The 15,939-nt window shown below is 36.4% G+C and overlaps 2 protein-coding genes across 4 annotated transcripts in view; one reads left to right on the top strand and one right to left on the bottom strand.

The window, feature by feature from the left end:
• LOC137273443 (zinc finger CCCH-type with G patch domain-containing protein-like) overlaps window positions 1–15,939 on the bottom strand; it is a 69,302-nt gene that overhangs the window by 23,983 nt on the left and 29,380 nt on the right. The window lies entirely within an intron of this gene.
• Window positions 1–15,939, top strand: part of LOC137273441 (uncharacterized) — a 40,270-nt gene that overhangs the window by 17,059 nt on the left and 7,272 nt on the right. The window contains exon 1 of one of the 2 annotated variants that reach the window (XM_067806131.1): window positions 197–293. The exons of the other annotated variant lie outside the window; for it this stretch is intronic. The gene's annotated coding sequence lies outside the window, so the exon portion shown is untranslated. Of the gene's footprint in view, window positions 1–196; window positions 294–15,939 lie in introns of those variants that run through there. 2 annotated transcript variants of the gene reach the window in all.

The raw sequence follows: 15,939 nt of genomic DNA, 5'->3' as shown, positions 1-15,939 counted from the left end.
AAGCTATGTCCATGTCAAACAGCTCAAAAAGTAATCTTTAGCGAAAGAGCACCTGACAAGCCCTTGCATGATTTATGTTAAATTTTGGAGGCATGAAAAATGGAGGAGGTAGTTCATTATCATTTGAAAGGTATTAGGTCACAGCGACCCAGGTCTATCCGGCAACTGACATTCAAATCCACACATGCGAGATGTGACAAGCGAGATGGTCATTGTAGCACTGAAGTGTGTTGTGGAACGTTGGGGTACAATATTGTCACAGCGTTGTTGTTGCCTGCCAAACACAGGACAAGGTAAAATGTAGTTTCTCTTTCTATCCTCTCAATACAGATTTGCAATTTTCCAAGACAATATATACTACAAAACAGAAGTAAAGTATACCCCATTTGTAACTTTCATAAGTAGTCTGTTGTAACTTGACCTCATTTATGATGACTATATTCAATGTCATGATATCATGACAGGAAAATTGGTCTTTTTGATATGTTTTGAGCACCTTATTCATAAATACATTTGGATCAGGTTTTTAGGAAAGAAGAATATTAAAATGTTTCATACAAAAGTAGCTGAGATTGAATTAATGCATGTTCTATTGTTTTTTTTATGAAATGAACAGTTATAAATGTAACAAAACTGCAAAAACTGTACAGATAACTGTTTGAAGAGACATTTACATGTATGTTGTCAGCAAATAGTAATTGAAACATATGCTGCCTTGCTAGTCTGGAGCTTGTTGTCAACTGGGTAGACGAAGAATTACAGAAAAATCATCAAAAGGAAATATAGCTGGATTGTATTTTCATTTTTTATTGATATAATGACTTTAGTTATTTAGTTTATTTAAGTAATCTACGAAATGATCTATTATACATAACAATAGACATTAACTTCTACCCAAATTGCAGGGGTTTTCTTTGACAAAATGTGTTGGTAGGACAGCCTAGTGCTCATCATGCAAAAGATCGGGGTTCAATTGGGTATAATGGGTACGTGTGACGCTCATTTCTGGCATCCCCCCCCACAACTGGAATATTGTTAAAAGTGGCGTAAAACTTAACACACTCACTCACTCTTTCACAAATGGAAACATTATGGCAAATTTGGTGAATAAGATTCATAAATGACACATGACCACTAAAATCACTTTGCTCCTGGTCATGTTTCAGACTCACATGTCTACATGCACAATGCACTAAGCATTGACAGACACAGACAGCATTGTGCTGTCATTCTTGTTTACACACTGATTATTCATAATGCAATAATACCTTATGTCATTATTTAATGTCAGTGTGATATTACAACCAAACTTTGAGACATTCAGTAAATTCTAAACAGTTTAAGTTAGCAGCCAGCACTACCTCACATATTCATCTTAATCAAAGTGGGGAGATTATATTTCTATATTTAGATGCCCCAACCTAACTGTCACCGCCCACAAAATAAATTGAGACAATTTGACATTCATACTCCCTCACCCTTTGCATCAGTTTTGGAATTTTTTTTAGAAATATTACACAACCAATGCTACTTGAAGAACTGTGAAGACGAGTGAGTGAGTGAGTGAGTGGGTGAGTGAGTGAGTGGGTGAGGTTAGTTTCACACTGCTCTCAGCAATATTTGAGCTATATGGCGGCGGTCTGTAAATAATCGAATCTGGACCAGACAATCCAGTGATCAACAGCATGAGCATCAATCTACGCAATTTGGAACTGATGACAGGTGTCAAGCAAATCAGCTAGTCTGACCACCCGATCCTGTTAGTCACCTCTTATGACAATCATAGTCACCTTTTATGGCAAGCAAGGGTTGCTGAAAGCCTATTCTACCCCGTAACTTCACGGGTGTGAGTGAATGAGAGGTAATGAGTGAGTGAGTGAGAGTCAATGAGTCAGCGAGTTTAGTTTTAAGCTCCTTTTAGCAATATTTCAGCAATATCATGGCAGAGGACACCAAAAATGAGCTTCATGCATTTGTACCCATGTGGGGAATCAAAACCAGGTTTTCTGTGTGATGAGTGGACACTTTAGTCACTAGGCTACCTCCCCTCCCCTTTGAAACTCTAGAAACACGATCACTGGGATTTACAACGCAAGATTATGAGATTTCAGTGATGTTAAAACTGCATTTTTTTCAAATGAAGGAGTTCATGAAAACTAATGCTTAGTCTCTGAAAATATATATTTTTGACAGAAACTAACAAATAATTCACAAATAATTACTTTTAATAATAACTTTCCAGCAGCACTTTGAAGCTTGCAGAGAAAGAGGTCCTATAGCAAAAACACCCACTGGTTCAAAGATATGCGAAATAACTTCATGTACATATAAATACCCTCATCTAAAAATATAATGTCAGCTGTGGAGAATAATGAACATAGATTATAGACTGAAACAAATTTCAGTGGCGTAATGACAAAATGGAAGTGAATTTAAATGAACAGATCAGTGAAAATGAGTGATACAACTAGATGTTTGCCAAAATGGCAAGTATGTAATTATGAATGAAATTGCATACAAAGGACACAATGTGAATATTTCGTATGTATTTCAAAGTCATTAACTGTCCAATGTCTACACTGTCTATTTTGTTCAGTGTCCTAATTTTAGAAAGAAAACTGTAATGACTGTAAATATGATACAGTTTAAACATGTTGGCCAGATCACTGATAATAACAAGTAGTGACCAGATGTAACCTTGATATCATACTGCAACAAGTGACCAGAAAACTGTCATCTGAATCAACGGTGTCACCTTGTCATGGCCAAAACATTTACACTTTTACTAAAACACACAAAAACATAACATATTTCTTTATGGTTAAAGGGCACAGGAATACGATAATAATATTCAGTTTTATAAATAAGGAGTCACGTGTTTATAGTAAATCTGAACACAGGGAATGACTCAAGGAGTTTGTACCTACGTCCTGAAAAAGACTGTACCTTTCCTTTGTCAGAAGCAAAATTATCCACACAGTTTTAACACACTCTCTAGCACCAGAAATGCGGTATTAATATTGAAGGCAAGTGCGAGTCCAAGCTTGTGTGTACATAAAGAAAAGGATTGATAACATCAAAATGAATTTTAATAACATGATTTTCACAGACGTAAGTGGTTAACATGAACCTGTTTATAGCCTTGAGGACTTAAATGTTGGAAAGAGTGGAAGGTTTGTTTGCTCACATGGGTAGTATCTGATAACTGCATTTTTTATACGCAAATTGGTTTCTGAATTGGTCTCATACATAGCTTTGAAGTTTTTCATAACATCACTTTAGATCTATATCATTCTTCTGTTCTTTCCATGTTAAAAAAACGGCATCAATGACTTTAATTCAGGTCAAATTAGCTTTTAGATTCAGATGAAGCAAAAAAGAGGTCTCAAAAGTTAATAAATTTGCATTTTTGATTACATTTGGGAGATATGTCATGGTACAATGGTATTGGATAAAGGAATTATATTTTGAGCTTCCTTTTAATTTCTACTCCATTGCAAATTTAAAGAAAGCAACAAGTGAACCCACAGTATCAGTGCAGTTAAGATGATAAATATGGTACTATTAACCTCACAAAGAGTAACAGAATGTCTGGTCTGAGAGAAGTCTTGCTTGTTCTCATTCATGATGGTGAACTACTCCCCTACAACTATCTCTATTCTCCTGAACCTACTGACCCATAAACCCTACCTCAATGTATCTAAATCACGAAGGATACAAACATTAAATAAATGTACATTCATCTTTAATGTAAATATTCATGGGATGCTATATTGTTACTGATGCTGTTTTCCTAACAATAAAACACATTTTGGATTTCAAGTCACAATGACAAAATAGATGAAACAAATTCCTGACAAAACATTAACATAAGCAACAATGGTTTCACAGAACTGGATGTAATTCAATTTCACACAATGACAGGTCAGAGTATGTGGGTATGAAGGTAAGTTGTGAGGTAAAGTGTATCATTCTGTAATTGCTGACCCTCATCTATCATACTGATGACTAAATGCACCTGTGATATGAGTTGGGTTTCAGATGCTGCATATCATAGGTTTGATGTTTATATCATATGATTATATGTTTATATGTTTGATGAAGTTTAATTGATGCCTCCAGTATTGGTTACTGACATTTGATTCAAGTTGGGTTTCTAAATGAAGCAGCACATATGTCCATTTACAATCTTAGTATGGGTTCATGTAATTCGTTCATGGTTTTGAGAATAGCATGATGAGGGAGCTACACTCAGGAAGAGTGAGTGAACATGGTTTTACAACACTTTTAGCTTCATTCTAGAAATGTTCATGAGGGGGACACCAGAAAAGGACTAAACATATAATAATGTACCCATGTAGGGAATCAAAACTAGGTTTCCAGGGTGACATTCGAATGCTTTAACCATTAGGCTATCCCACCATCCCTGCAACAGGAAGATGTTCTAATACCTTTGAAAGTGGATAAGTTGGACACAGTTATAAACAATATTTCAGCTATATCATCCCAGAAAATCTCCATGAAATTTCAAAGTGACACAGTTCATACACTCTAGTCACTCTGGTTAAAGGGGCACTGATGCGGAGCGAATAATGTTTCTCGCCAACGGTCTAGTTACGAAACCAAACCGCAAATTGGTCAGCGCCCGCTCCTTCGACTGTGACGGACAAAGGAACTGGGCTCCTGTCCATATTAGCAGAATTTCTTCGCCTAAACAGTCAGGAGGCCGGATGCCCATCATATGCCATTTGTTTAAAAATATCCATGGTATTCCTTGTCTGATCGTAACCAAATATCCCAGCAGTGTAGTTCTTTTCGGATGCTTGGATGGTATAGTTACTGATCCAATTTGATCCTATTTGTGTGTTTTTAACCTCGATATTTAATCATGTTACATGAAAATATGATGTCTACAGGCACGTAGCAAGCCATTTGTTTCATTACGGAAGATTGCAAAGCTTTATATTTAGGTAGCTTTGAGTGTTGGTTCAGCTGTGATAGCAAATATCATACGTCAATTTTGGTAGCTATGGTAGCTACAATGGTTTATTATTTATGATAATAAAAACACACGGTTGATTTATTTGAATTCGTAAACAAAAAATGATGACTTTGCCTTTGGTAGAGAAATCTGAAAATTTTCTTACGTAAAAACCCCTTATTTCACCTATTTACCCAAGAACACAGCAAATGCCTGTGTGTATTCCTTATGTAACGAAATTCAGTTGGTATCCTCAAAACAGTTTCGGCCCATAAGTGTTTTCAGGCTGCATGCGACACAGAGATTACATCTTTCAACTCGCGTTTGAACCTACACGTGTTATTTGTCATCATTCTCTGGATGGTCAATTAGCGAATTTATAACAGGTATAATTAGTAGTAACACCACTTCGGTTACTCAACAAAGGTTCCCATTTGGCATTTCTCCTGTCTGGGGTAAATACTCAACATTATAAATTAAGGTCTGTAATGGCAAATGTATTGTATGTTATGTAATATGTGCATGTAAGTGATGCAAGAGGGTTTATCAGCTGAGTTGCAAAAACAATAACATCGATCAAAGGATTAACCGATAACACACTGATTGATTAATTACTTTTATCTCCTAGCGGATTTGTCAAAAGGCAGTGTGTGTAGATGACTACACCCTGTTGTAAAGAGTGAGTGCAAAAACAACATCCTCCCTTCAAAGAATTAACCACCCTTGCGCTGATTGATTGATTGTTCATTATTGGTTAACTAAATTACTTAGAATAGTGGACATCATACAATTAGTTGCCAGGTGTGCTATCTTGGGAGACCAATGAGAGGTTTATCTGGTTTTCATTAACGAAAGACGTGAAACGATGTGTTACTTTTTCGCAAACTAGACAGTTGTAAGACACGCGACACAGAGCAGGATTATTTACCAGCTGCAGATGAATGGAATACGATTTCTTTTACGTAGATATTGATGGATGCATTCCTGAACAAGGTAGTAGCCTGACATTGTTGCTATAAAATTAGTCTGTTTTACTTTCATTATTTGCATTTTGTTTTAGTTTATTTGTTGTAGCATTCAGCAGAATCTGTATGACAGAAAACACACACTAGATCGCGTATGTGTGTGAAATAGGATCCACATTGACAATGTATAAATGTTGCTGTTATGTTAGAAATTTACTATGAGTATAAGCAGATCTTGTGTTCTTTCATTAATTTTCAGAATCATACAAATATGACAATAAACTAATCAGGGTTATGAGACAAAATATAGAGACGTACATTGGCTTCGTTATTTTTCTGTCCTAATAGTTTTTTACCATTTCTACCACTGGCAGATGATTAACCTTCAAAGTGTTTCATTTGTTTTCATAATACATTTGTAATGAAGTAAAAATGACTTCACCTAAGTTGATCTGTCTATAATTAAACTATCAGTTGCGCTTACGGAATGCGCAGCAGAGGTCACAAACCAGTCACGAATTCTGGGATATCATCCGGGTACTCACGGGAGAAAAACAATAACAAACGTTTACACCAGTCCACGGAAATTGTTCCGCATCAGTGCCCCTTTAAATTCATAAACAAAGTACAGTCCACTGAAAGAATAATTCAAGATTCAAGATTTAAGCTTATGAGCACATGATCCCCACAATGATAAGGGAGAAAGCTCTGCATAACCATGGTTGTGTTTTAGATCACAGGCTACTCATGCCTTCTACAGCTGAAGGTTATGAGCTGGGCTTTAGAAGAGTTGAACAAGATATATGAACAGTTAAATGTTACACTTGTACAAGCAAGGACTTGCCAAATGCTTAGCATCTGCACAATATATTGTAGTCTTTACTCTGAAGTGAGGTTAAAGAAATAAGTGAGTTTTCATAACACAGAACTACTGATGCACAATGCCATCTGAATGGAGCCCACAACTGTTACACACAGGGCATGTGTTGTCAGTACTTAAGTGAATGAGTTCCCTCAGTTTGAAGAAGGGTGTACCTGTGGTGCAAGGTGAGTTTCAAAATGGGGACATGCTGATGAGGAACACTAGGGTACTGTGTACACAGTAGCCTCGGTGGAGACTCTCAGGTAGATATTGTGTCTACTCAAGTAGGGGGTATTCTGTCATACAGAACAACTACAAATACTCAAACCATTAAAATCTGTAACAAAACATATTTCAGCAAGGTCAAAGCCGTATTAGGATGTTTTGATGTATACCAAGGTTGCATGCATGAGAAGGGTCATCAAACTTAAGCATATTCAAATTTGGGTTTAAGCAATGGTGGATTAGACACATTTCACCGACATGAGTTAACATGACAATATACAAACATTGTCAACATACAACAAAGGTATAGGTTGTAGAGGACAGTATACAATTCATCGCTACATAACTGATAATAACTGATAATAATAATAATAACTGATGGGAACATGGAGGCCAAGGCACACCATTTATCTTAGTTGTTAAACACAAAGGGAAGATTCATTTCACTATTGTTTTCTTTTGGTAAGAAATGACAAATTTATGACTCTTGAAACTGGAGAATAAAACAAATGAGTTTCCAATGTATGTTAACAGCTTTCTATATTGGCTTTTCTTCAGTTTTGCCTTTCTCAATGACCAGACAATCATTGTGTGAAACGTCCCCTGATCACATAGTCATTTGTGTTTTCTTCGTCAATTAAGAATTTGCTTTACATGTAACTTCTTGTGTTCACACCATGAGTACACTGATAATGAGTACAGTTTTAATGTCTACATTTTGTGTGAGGTACAGTGACATAGTAATAATGCGCAGAGAAATAAAATGAACAGTGATAAAGTGAACAATGACAAAGTGTACAGTGGCAAAGTGTCCAATAGGTGTATAAAGATGTAAGACAGTATGTGACATAAGTTGTACAATGATAGAGCAATTGCTTATAAAGTGCATGATAAGTGTGAAGTGTAAAGTTTGCTGAAATAATGTTTAACATCATTTGATAATGTACAAAAAGTCTAGCTTGCTTAAAGGTGTTCAGGCAATACCTGTTTCTGTATACACAAAAGGCTGCTATTCTATTGCAGCGAAATCACTGTCAGGTGTTTTAGGCGATGTCATGATACTGTTTGTAAGTTACTGAAGTATTTCAGCAATATATCTCAAAGCGTACATTTGTGTTCAGTTTGTGTTGTTTCAATAAAAGAGCGTGTTTGTGGATGAAAGCTGTTCACCTGAATACACCATTTGCCTGTCCAAGGAAAACTTGTGTTCCACCATGAATTTACATTAACAATCTTTAGCTTTATTGCAGGGTGGAATAAATCTTTGAGGGAAAATAAATAGGTTCACAGTTACACACTACTGCCGTATCTGCTATCCAACATGCTGCCTTACTACCTGTAACCCTGCACTTAAAATATATAGAGTGAGACACCTTCTGCCTTACAAATCACAAGTAACAGCACGGAGGTGAGAGTTATCTGCCCTTGGTCTTTGATCACCATACAATGTGGGTTCAGACATGTATGAGGACCTCAAACACTCGAGGGTGGATAAAACTCAACAGCTTGTATTATGTAGCCTTGATCAATGATAAGCATGTTAACACCACATACTGCCTAAGGTACTGGAGCTTACCTTTCAAAAAGTGTCACAATGTAGACGATTTGTCACAGGCCAGCTACCTTGCATTAAAAACATTCTATCCGACATTTGGGTGTGATTATACAAGTCTCATCCATAGTTTCAAGTTTTCGGACAATTCAGGACACCTTTCTGTGATAAACTGAGAGATTTTGATGAGTAAAATATTCCCAAATATTTCACTTAGAGACTGGTGATATAATAAATGGGTGGTAGGTAGGTGGTCAGTCATAGAAATATCAGTCATTTTTATTCCATCTTGTGAGTTTTTCCAGTTACTGTTCAGAAATCACTGCAATGGACACAGGCCCCTTGTTGCTAATGCACTGCTATGATAATTACCTTTCTACCTAATGTTAACTTTGCACAATCCTGATATTAGAGTGTGACTTGTGACATATCAAGGAAACATCTATTCTTCAATGTTATGTAAACATTATAAGTTGTTCAATGGTCATGAGGGGGCCATGGATTGATGTACCCTCGATGTTTGTTTATATTCCCTGGGACCAGTGAGCAATTTATTTATCTTACAGAACACCTCAATGTTAATTTTGAACTGTTTGAAGCATGGCTATCAGATTATACATTTCAGCCAACCTGTGTAAATCAAATGCTTCGATTCTTGCATCTTGCTGTTTTTCCCACAGGTATTGTCATGTAAAATCACAGCAGTGCAATTTCCCTACTTAATATTCATATGGACTACATTTGAACGTTTTGTCCAAATGTTTTCATTGGAATGCAAGGCAAATCTTTTCAAAGCCATTGCTAGATTTCGTACATGACACAAGAAAAACAAATTCAGATTTATCTCAACTCCATCGATTTGCATTCGCAAGACATCAGTAATTTTTGTTCATTATGCATGATTCAATGTTATTCGAGATAAAGAAGTATTACAACAAAGTACCGAATGAGGTGCCATTGGCAGCGGGGTACCCAGGATGCATATCTGCATCAACATTTGTTGTTTAGATTACTGGACCCCTAAATGATGCTCAATATTAACATAGTTTAAATCAAAGAGTGCACTAAAAGGAAATATTGTGGCAATGACTTCAACAAATATCACTTTATACTTCTTTCCTTACAAGAATGAAGACATATCATCATCCTGATTTTCATAAAGCCCAAAAGAAGAGAATTTATTGATGTCAACCTCTTTTCTAAGATAAACACAGCATTGTGGAGTATTTTCTTACTCATTCACCAATTTGACATCAATAAATTGTCACCTTTTTTGGTGCATCACTTCTCAATGGCATCCAAATGCTTTAACAAAAACAAAACACTATTATTTTGCTCAATATAAGGAAAGAAGGATTTACAGTAAAATAACATGTCTTACTTAGTTGATAAAGTGATAGCACAGAAAATGTTCAGTAATACAAACAGAGAGAAACAGAACTATACAACTGTTAGAAGAAAAGGGGTTAACACAGCTCCACACGACCTATCCCCAACACAATGTTGTACAAACACACGCTACCAGAGTCAAGGGATCTGTGCTTGGGGCTGTCAAAGAGGTGATGTTGACCCATCTCATTACACTCTCTTTACCTGCTCCCTTCCCTGGATACCTATCTACCTGTTAATTTAAGGTGAGACACTGGGTGAACGGATCAAGGACTTTGAACATATTTCTACAGGTAAATCTCACTGTTCATGTGCACCATTAAATTAGGGGCGGAACCTGGAGACAGACAGTCCAAGAGACAATGAATGATCAACAAAGGTGAAACCGCTGTTGATTACAGGTAAGACAGGTACATTTACCTCAGAACACAGCTGATTTATTTTGATGCATTATTTGAAAGATAATTTTGTGTCAGATGAAAGAAAGTTGAGAATGGATTACTGTAAGACTGGTAAGTTGTTGATTGTCTAAGTGAACAGGTGTGAATGCTTGTTGTCAGCAGGTGAGTAAAAAGAAGGAAATGCCTGGGAACATGCATGTTCAGGTAAATCAGTGTGATGCAGTTACGCCCTGTGTGGATTAACTGAGGGATTAACGTCTGGTGACAATGCCTAGAGGAAAGTTACAACATGTATGTACCGGTGATAATACGCAAATAAAGGTGGCCATTCTTGTACAGGTAACTTAGGTAAGTAAAATTAATATTTCAATGTCTATATGGAAAAAGGAGAATCAAACATGGCAGGAAAACTATTATTAGGTCACCTTGACATTTATTTCCATGTCCATTTCATTTCATACCTTGATATTTTCCATTCTGTTCCTTTCTTGTCATAAATTACATTCATCCCTTGTGTTTCATAATGAAATCATAACACACAATCCTTTCTAGACAATGGATGTGGGAAATACATGTACAAGACTTGCATGTGTAAAGTGTTTGTGGTTTAAAAATATCACCAAAATAACTTTGAAAATTGTAGGTACTTTAATGATTGTATCACAGTTGTCATTGTGAAATCCTGTTTTGCATAACTCGTTTGGAAATGTATTTAGTTTTTTCATAAAGCAAAACACATATAAAGTGCCCTTGTTATCGATAACATTTTCTCAGGATAAACTTTATACATGTTACAACCTTTAAATGAAAGAAAATGCAAAATAGAAACGAGTGGTTCTGTACCTGTGTGATTATATTTGATAAATGCACCCTCAACTGTCCAATTAAACTGTATCAATTAGTAACAACATACATATGTACCAGGTTCACTTACCTGTTGATTACAGGTTAGAGAAAGTAAAATATGCCAGTGCTACAAGTCTTTATAAAGTAATGTCAAGGCTTCCTGGCATTGCAAATTCAGGCCTAAATGTACATTTTAAATGTCAGGGTTGTTTACCTCTTGATTACAGGTGTGAAAAGCAATAAATGTCAAACACCTGAACATGCAGACACTTTATAGTTGAACCACTATAACTACTTTGTTGATAATCACAGGAAACAGCTTAAAAAACTTACTGCATTTGAATGGAGTTATGTTTTCCTTTCCAGTATTAACAATTTCATATTTTATTAAACTTTAAATTTCAAGCGATTTCTTGTTGATATTTTGTCTCCAGCCTATTGAACTACCAAATCAGTTATGTTTCTTCAGACTACTGCACGTCCGAATAAACATCACACCTTTCAAAATCAAGTGCAAATAAAATATTTTCTTAAAGCTTGAATTGATATATTACATGCTCAGATGCTACCATGGGCCCCATTTCCCACGAATCATAGCCCAGAGGGTAGCTATAAACCTCGACTCAGAAGGACATGTTTTAAATGAAAGCTGCTCCAGGTGTTGCAACATATATCTAAACAGGAAAATCTTAAAAAAGTTTAAACTTGTATTTCCTCTATTTGTTGCCCATAGCTCTCATCACTGAATATTTAAGGCCTCATCAAAAGTAAAGTATGAAACCAGACAAGATGTGTGTTACTTTATCAGGTCACTGATTTTAAGTGAGAGACTGAACTAGAAAGATTCATCAATTCTGCGACTACTGTACCATGATGCAATGTTCCAGTGCACCGTGCATTGTGTGACTTGCACTGTGTCGTGGTGTGACTTGCACTGTGTCATGGTGTGACTTTCCACTGTATCATGGTGTGACTTGTACTGTGACATGCTGCATTTTGTTGTGATGCAGTGTCTTCTGTGTGTAGTTGTGCTGTAAGTTCAGTCTCTAGATATTAACCCACAAACAGTCATGTCACACACTCTTCCTGGCTTTGACAACAGTAACTGAATGAATGTAGTTTAATGTCACAATCAGCTATATCAAGGCAACCTGTAAATCAGAGGTGAGACCAGACAAACCAGTGATTTACATACAATACAATCCATGATGCCACTCAATCTGACCACATGATCTTGTAACCTCATATGGAATAGCATGGCGAGAATCTCTTCTATTACCTGTGTTCCAACAAGGTATTTTAACACAAGCATCCCTGTTGGTTGATCAACATGAGCGTGGGTGAAGGTGTAGGTGGGGGATATGGGGTGGAAGTGTGAGGGTGGAACTGTGTGGATTGGAAGAGGGGTGACAGGTCAATCCCACTAGCACAGGCAGTCGTGCATCTACAAAAGAGCCACCATTATGTTGTATACGGTATGTCAACGTTGTACACAGTAACGGTATTGACAGTGAGAGGAGGGCCATGTGAGTGTTGAGTGTCACGTGGTGCAAGGTCGTCAGAGTTTGAGTCAATACCACCCACAAACAAATAAAGTTTATCCTCAAGTAAAAAATAATCACTCCTCCATCTGACATTTTGTCTGAATGAAATGGAAAAGAAAAGCAAAAATGGCTGGTTTTCAATACATTACTCAGAGGCTAAAGTCATATCAATCACATGCACTTAAATCACTCCTTTAATTCTCAAGGGTATTCTCTATCTTGTTAAACATACTTTTTTTAATTTAAAAAAATCAGACGTTTTAAAAATCATGAAAATGTCCCTAAAATGCCATTTGACTTCAGTAAAATCATTGCAACACACATGACATGCTCATGTAGCCAAATGCTATAAAATGCTGATTCATCATTTATCAATATTCACATACAACACAATAACGCTCATTCTCTTCACATACAGGTTACTCCTGTCATATCTTCCTACGATACGTAGGAAGATATGACAGGAGTAACTTCTGTGAGAAGAGAATAAATAATGCTCAACGGTGACTAAAATCAATGCAATTGAATTTCTTCATTTTCAACACCTTATTATTAAAAGTAAAGTAGGACAGAGAAAGAAACTTTTCAAACTTTCCTACTTGACCACAGGACCAGTGAGTGGAAAATAATTAGTCATCCTGTCTGTACTTTAGTGGTACAAAATAACATTTGTAGATTTATGTAACTATTAATACAAGATTCTTGACTTGAGCTGGAAACTCAGAATGATGAGGAAATGCTATGAAGCAGTAACTCCAATGATTACACAGACAGTGACTGAATGACAGTGACTGTTAATTTCATGAAATTCTATGAAGTATAAGATCAAATGACATAATCAGACCCACAATAATTTTAACATGCTGTTCTATATTCTGTTCTGTTCTATACCATAACTCAAATGTTATAGATAATGTTAAACTGAGCAGCAGGTACAACCCGTATTTGTCTGGTGCACCAAGGTTATTACTTAGGGCTTCCTCAGGTGCATGTAGCTTTCCTTTCCATGAATGGAGCCCCAAATCTGTATGTGTTGAAAATAAAGGCTCCTTTCTGACACGAACTTTCTATGTGTGTAACCTCTACATACAAAACATGGGGCATGGATACATATGTCCTGTTGTATCAAACAGCTTACCATCTGTTTCTTTAACTGTTATGTATCTTGTCTCAAGGAAAATACATAAACGGACATCAATTCATTCTCTGCTCAAACGCAAACCAAGAAATACATGAACACCTGCACACACATGAAAAAAAGATATCTGAAAACAAAGATATACTTCATGTAAAGCCTGACCCATCTTTTGACAAGGGCATCTTTTTCCCATTTCCGGAAAGCTATTCAGGATTCATTAATGCTTCTACACATTTCAGATTGCTTGTTGAAGTGGCATTTGAAGGTTGCTCGTTTGCATGTGAATGCATCTCCTCATACACCATGCAAAGGTTCTACAATGAAAAACCGTGTAACCCTCTGTGTGATATGTAAATTTATTCTGCTCCAAATGTTGAAATACAGGGGGCCCATTGTTGGCACAGGTGGAGGTTAAACTTTCGCCTGTCAGCGGGATGGCAACTTTCATAAACACTTTACTACTGATGTCAGTGCCTGTAATCTGGGGCATATAGAAACGTAAAATTTTGTACAGCCGATATCTCTTGTGATGATGATGATGATGATGATGATGATGATGATGATGATGATGATGGCAATGATGATGGCAATGATGATAGTGATGTGGTGATGATGATGAAGAAGGTGACTACGACAATGATGATGATGATGATGATGATGATGATGATGATGATGAAGCTTACATCAAGCTTACGTCAACCCCTTCCGACTCATGGAACACAAACAAGAACTTATACTGTCACAGTATCTAGAACTGGCTGTCAATAAAGATCATAAGGATCAATAATTGATAAGTAAACATTGACAGATTATCAATAAATATAAGGGACTAATAGCTTGGAGCAAAAATGCTAAAATGGTGAGTGGTGACATGTTTTTGAACAGATTATTAAGAAAACAGCATCCTCTAAGTTATCCAGAAGAAGACCATGAACAAAGTCCTAAATTTGCATACTGTGTGTGAAAATTATAACATAACAGTTAATGTGTGATACTATAGATGACACAATTTTCATATTGATAATCATTGATAATTTTTCCTATCGACAATTTTTATAATTATCAATCATTATAGCCCACCCAAACAGTAACAGTAAATACAACAGACCAGGATAGTGTGTCTGAGAGGTGTGAGTTCAAGTTGCACTTTTTTTATGATAACTAAATACAGCCAGGTGTTGTCACACTGCTGGTCTGTAGGTAATTTTGTGCTTGTCCATACTGCATGAATGCATCTCTGCATGTTCATTTAATAAGTAGACTTACATGAGCAGTGAGTACAAACTCATTTCACCTCTCGTAACACTGAATGCCCTGTGACTGACAAACCTGCCAAACATACAGTGATAGATCAAGCATGAATGATGAAGTGTCAGGTCACACCTTGATAACATCAGAAGTGATTTTTTTAATGCACATACAGTTCAAATTTGACCTTTTATCAACTTGGGAACAATCACACAGGATCACCTCAGCCAGAAAGTCATAGAGAATTCAACGCAAGTCATAAATAGGGCGTGTGACCTATGGCTCCATTCATGGGTGACCTCCATCTCTCACTCAATGATTTCAGATTATTTTATGATGGGTGTGCTGTGGTTCATATGTGTCATTTACTTCAAAATCCATTAAAAGACAATACAGAGCTCAATGACTTAACTTCCTCAACATCATGATACATCCTTTCAAAACCCCTCTGCATTCACTCGCCACCCTTTACCTTGCCATTGGACATAGATGAAGGAATAAGAATATATTAGGAAACATCACATTCCTCACACTAAAGACGTTGGCATCCATAAATTCTCAACTTTCATAGAGTGAGCAAGAAAACTATATATCTTAACAATTTTGGGGAGCTACTTTCATATACTAAATGGCAGGGGACACCAGAAATGGACTTCACACATCATCTGTAAGTCTGCAATCAACCACTGATAAATTAAGTGATATTAAGAATAGAGCGCTCATTTGAGTAGTAAAGTTTTCATTGATTCCTGCTTTTCTGTTCCATAATCAAACAAAACAGCACCCAA

Source organism: Haliotis asinina, chromosome 2, assembly GCF_037392515.1.
Source record: "Haliotis asinina isolate JCU_RB_2024 chromosome 2, JCU_Hal_asi_v2, whole genome shotgun sequence".
NCBI lineage: Eukaryota > Metazoa > Mollusca > Gastropoda > Lepetellida > Haliotidae > Haliotis > Haliotis asinina.
Note: the sequence above shows the minus strand (reverse complement) of the source record. Positions and strands in the feature narration are given on the sequence as shown.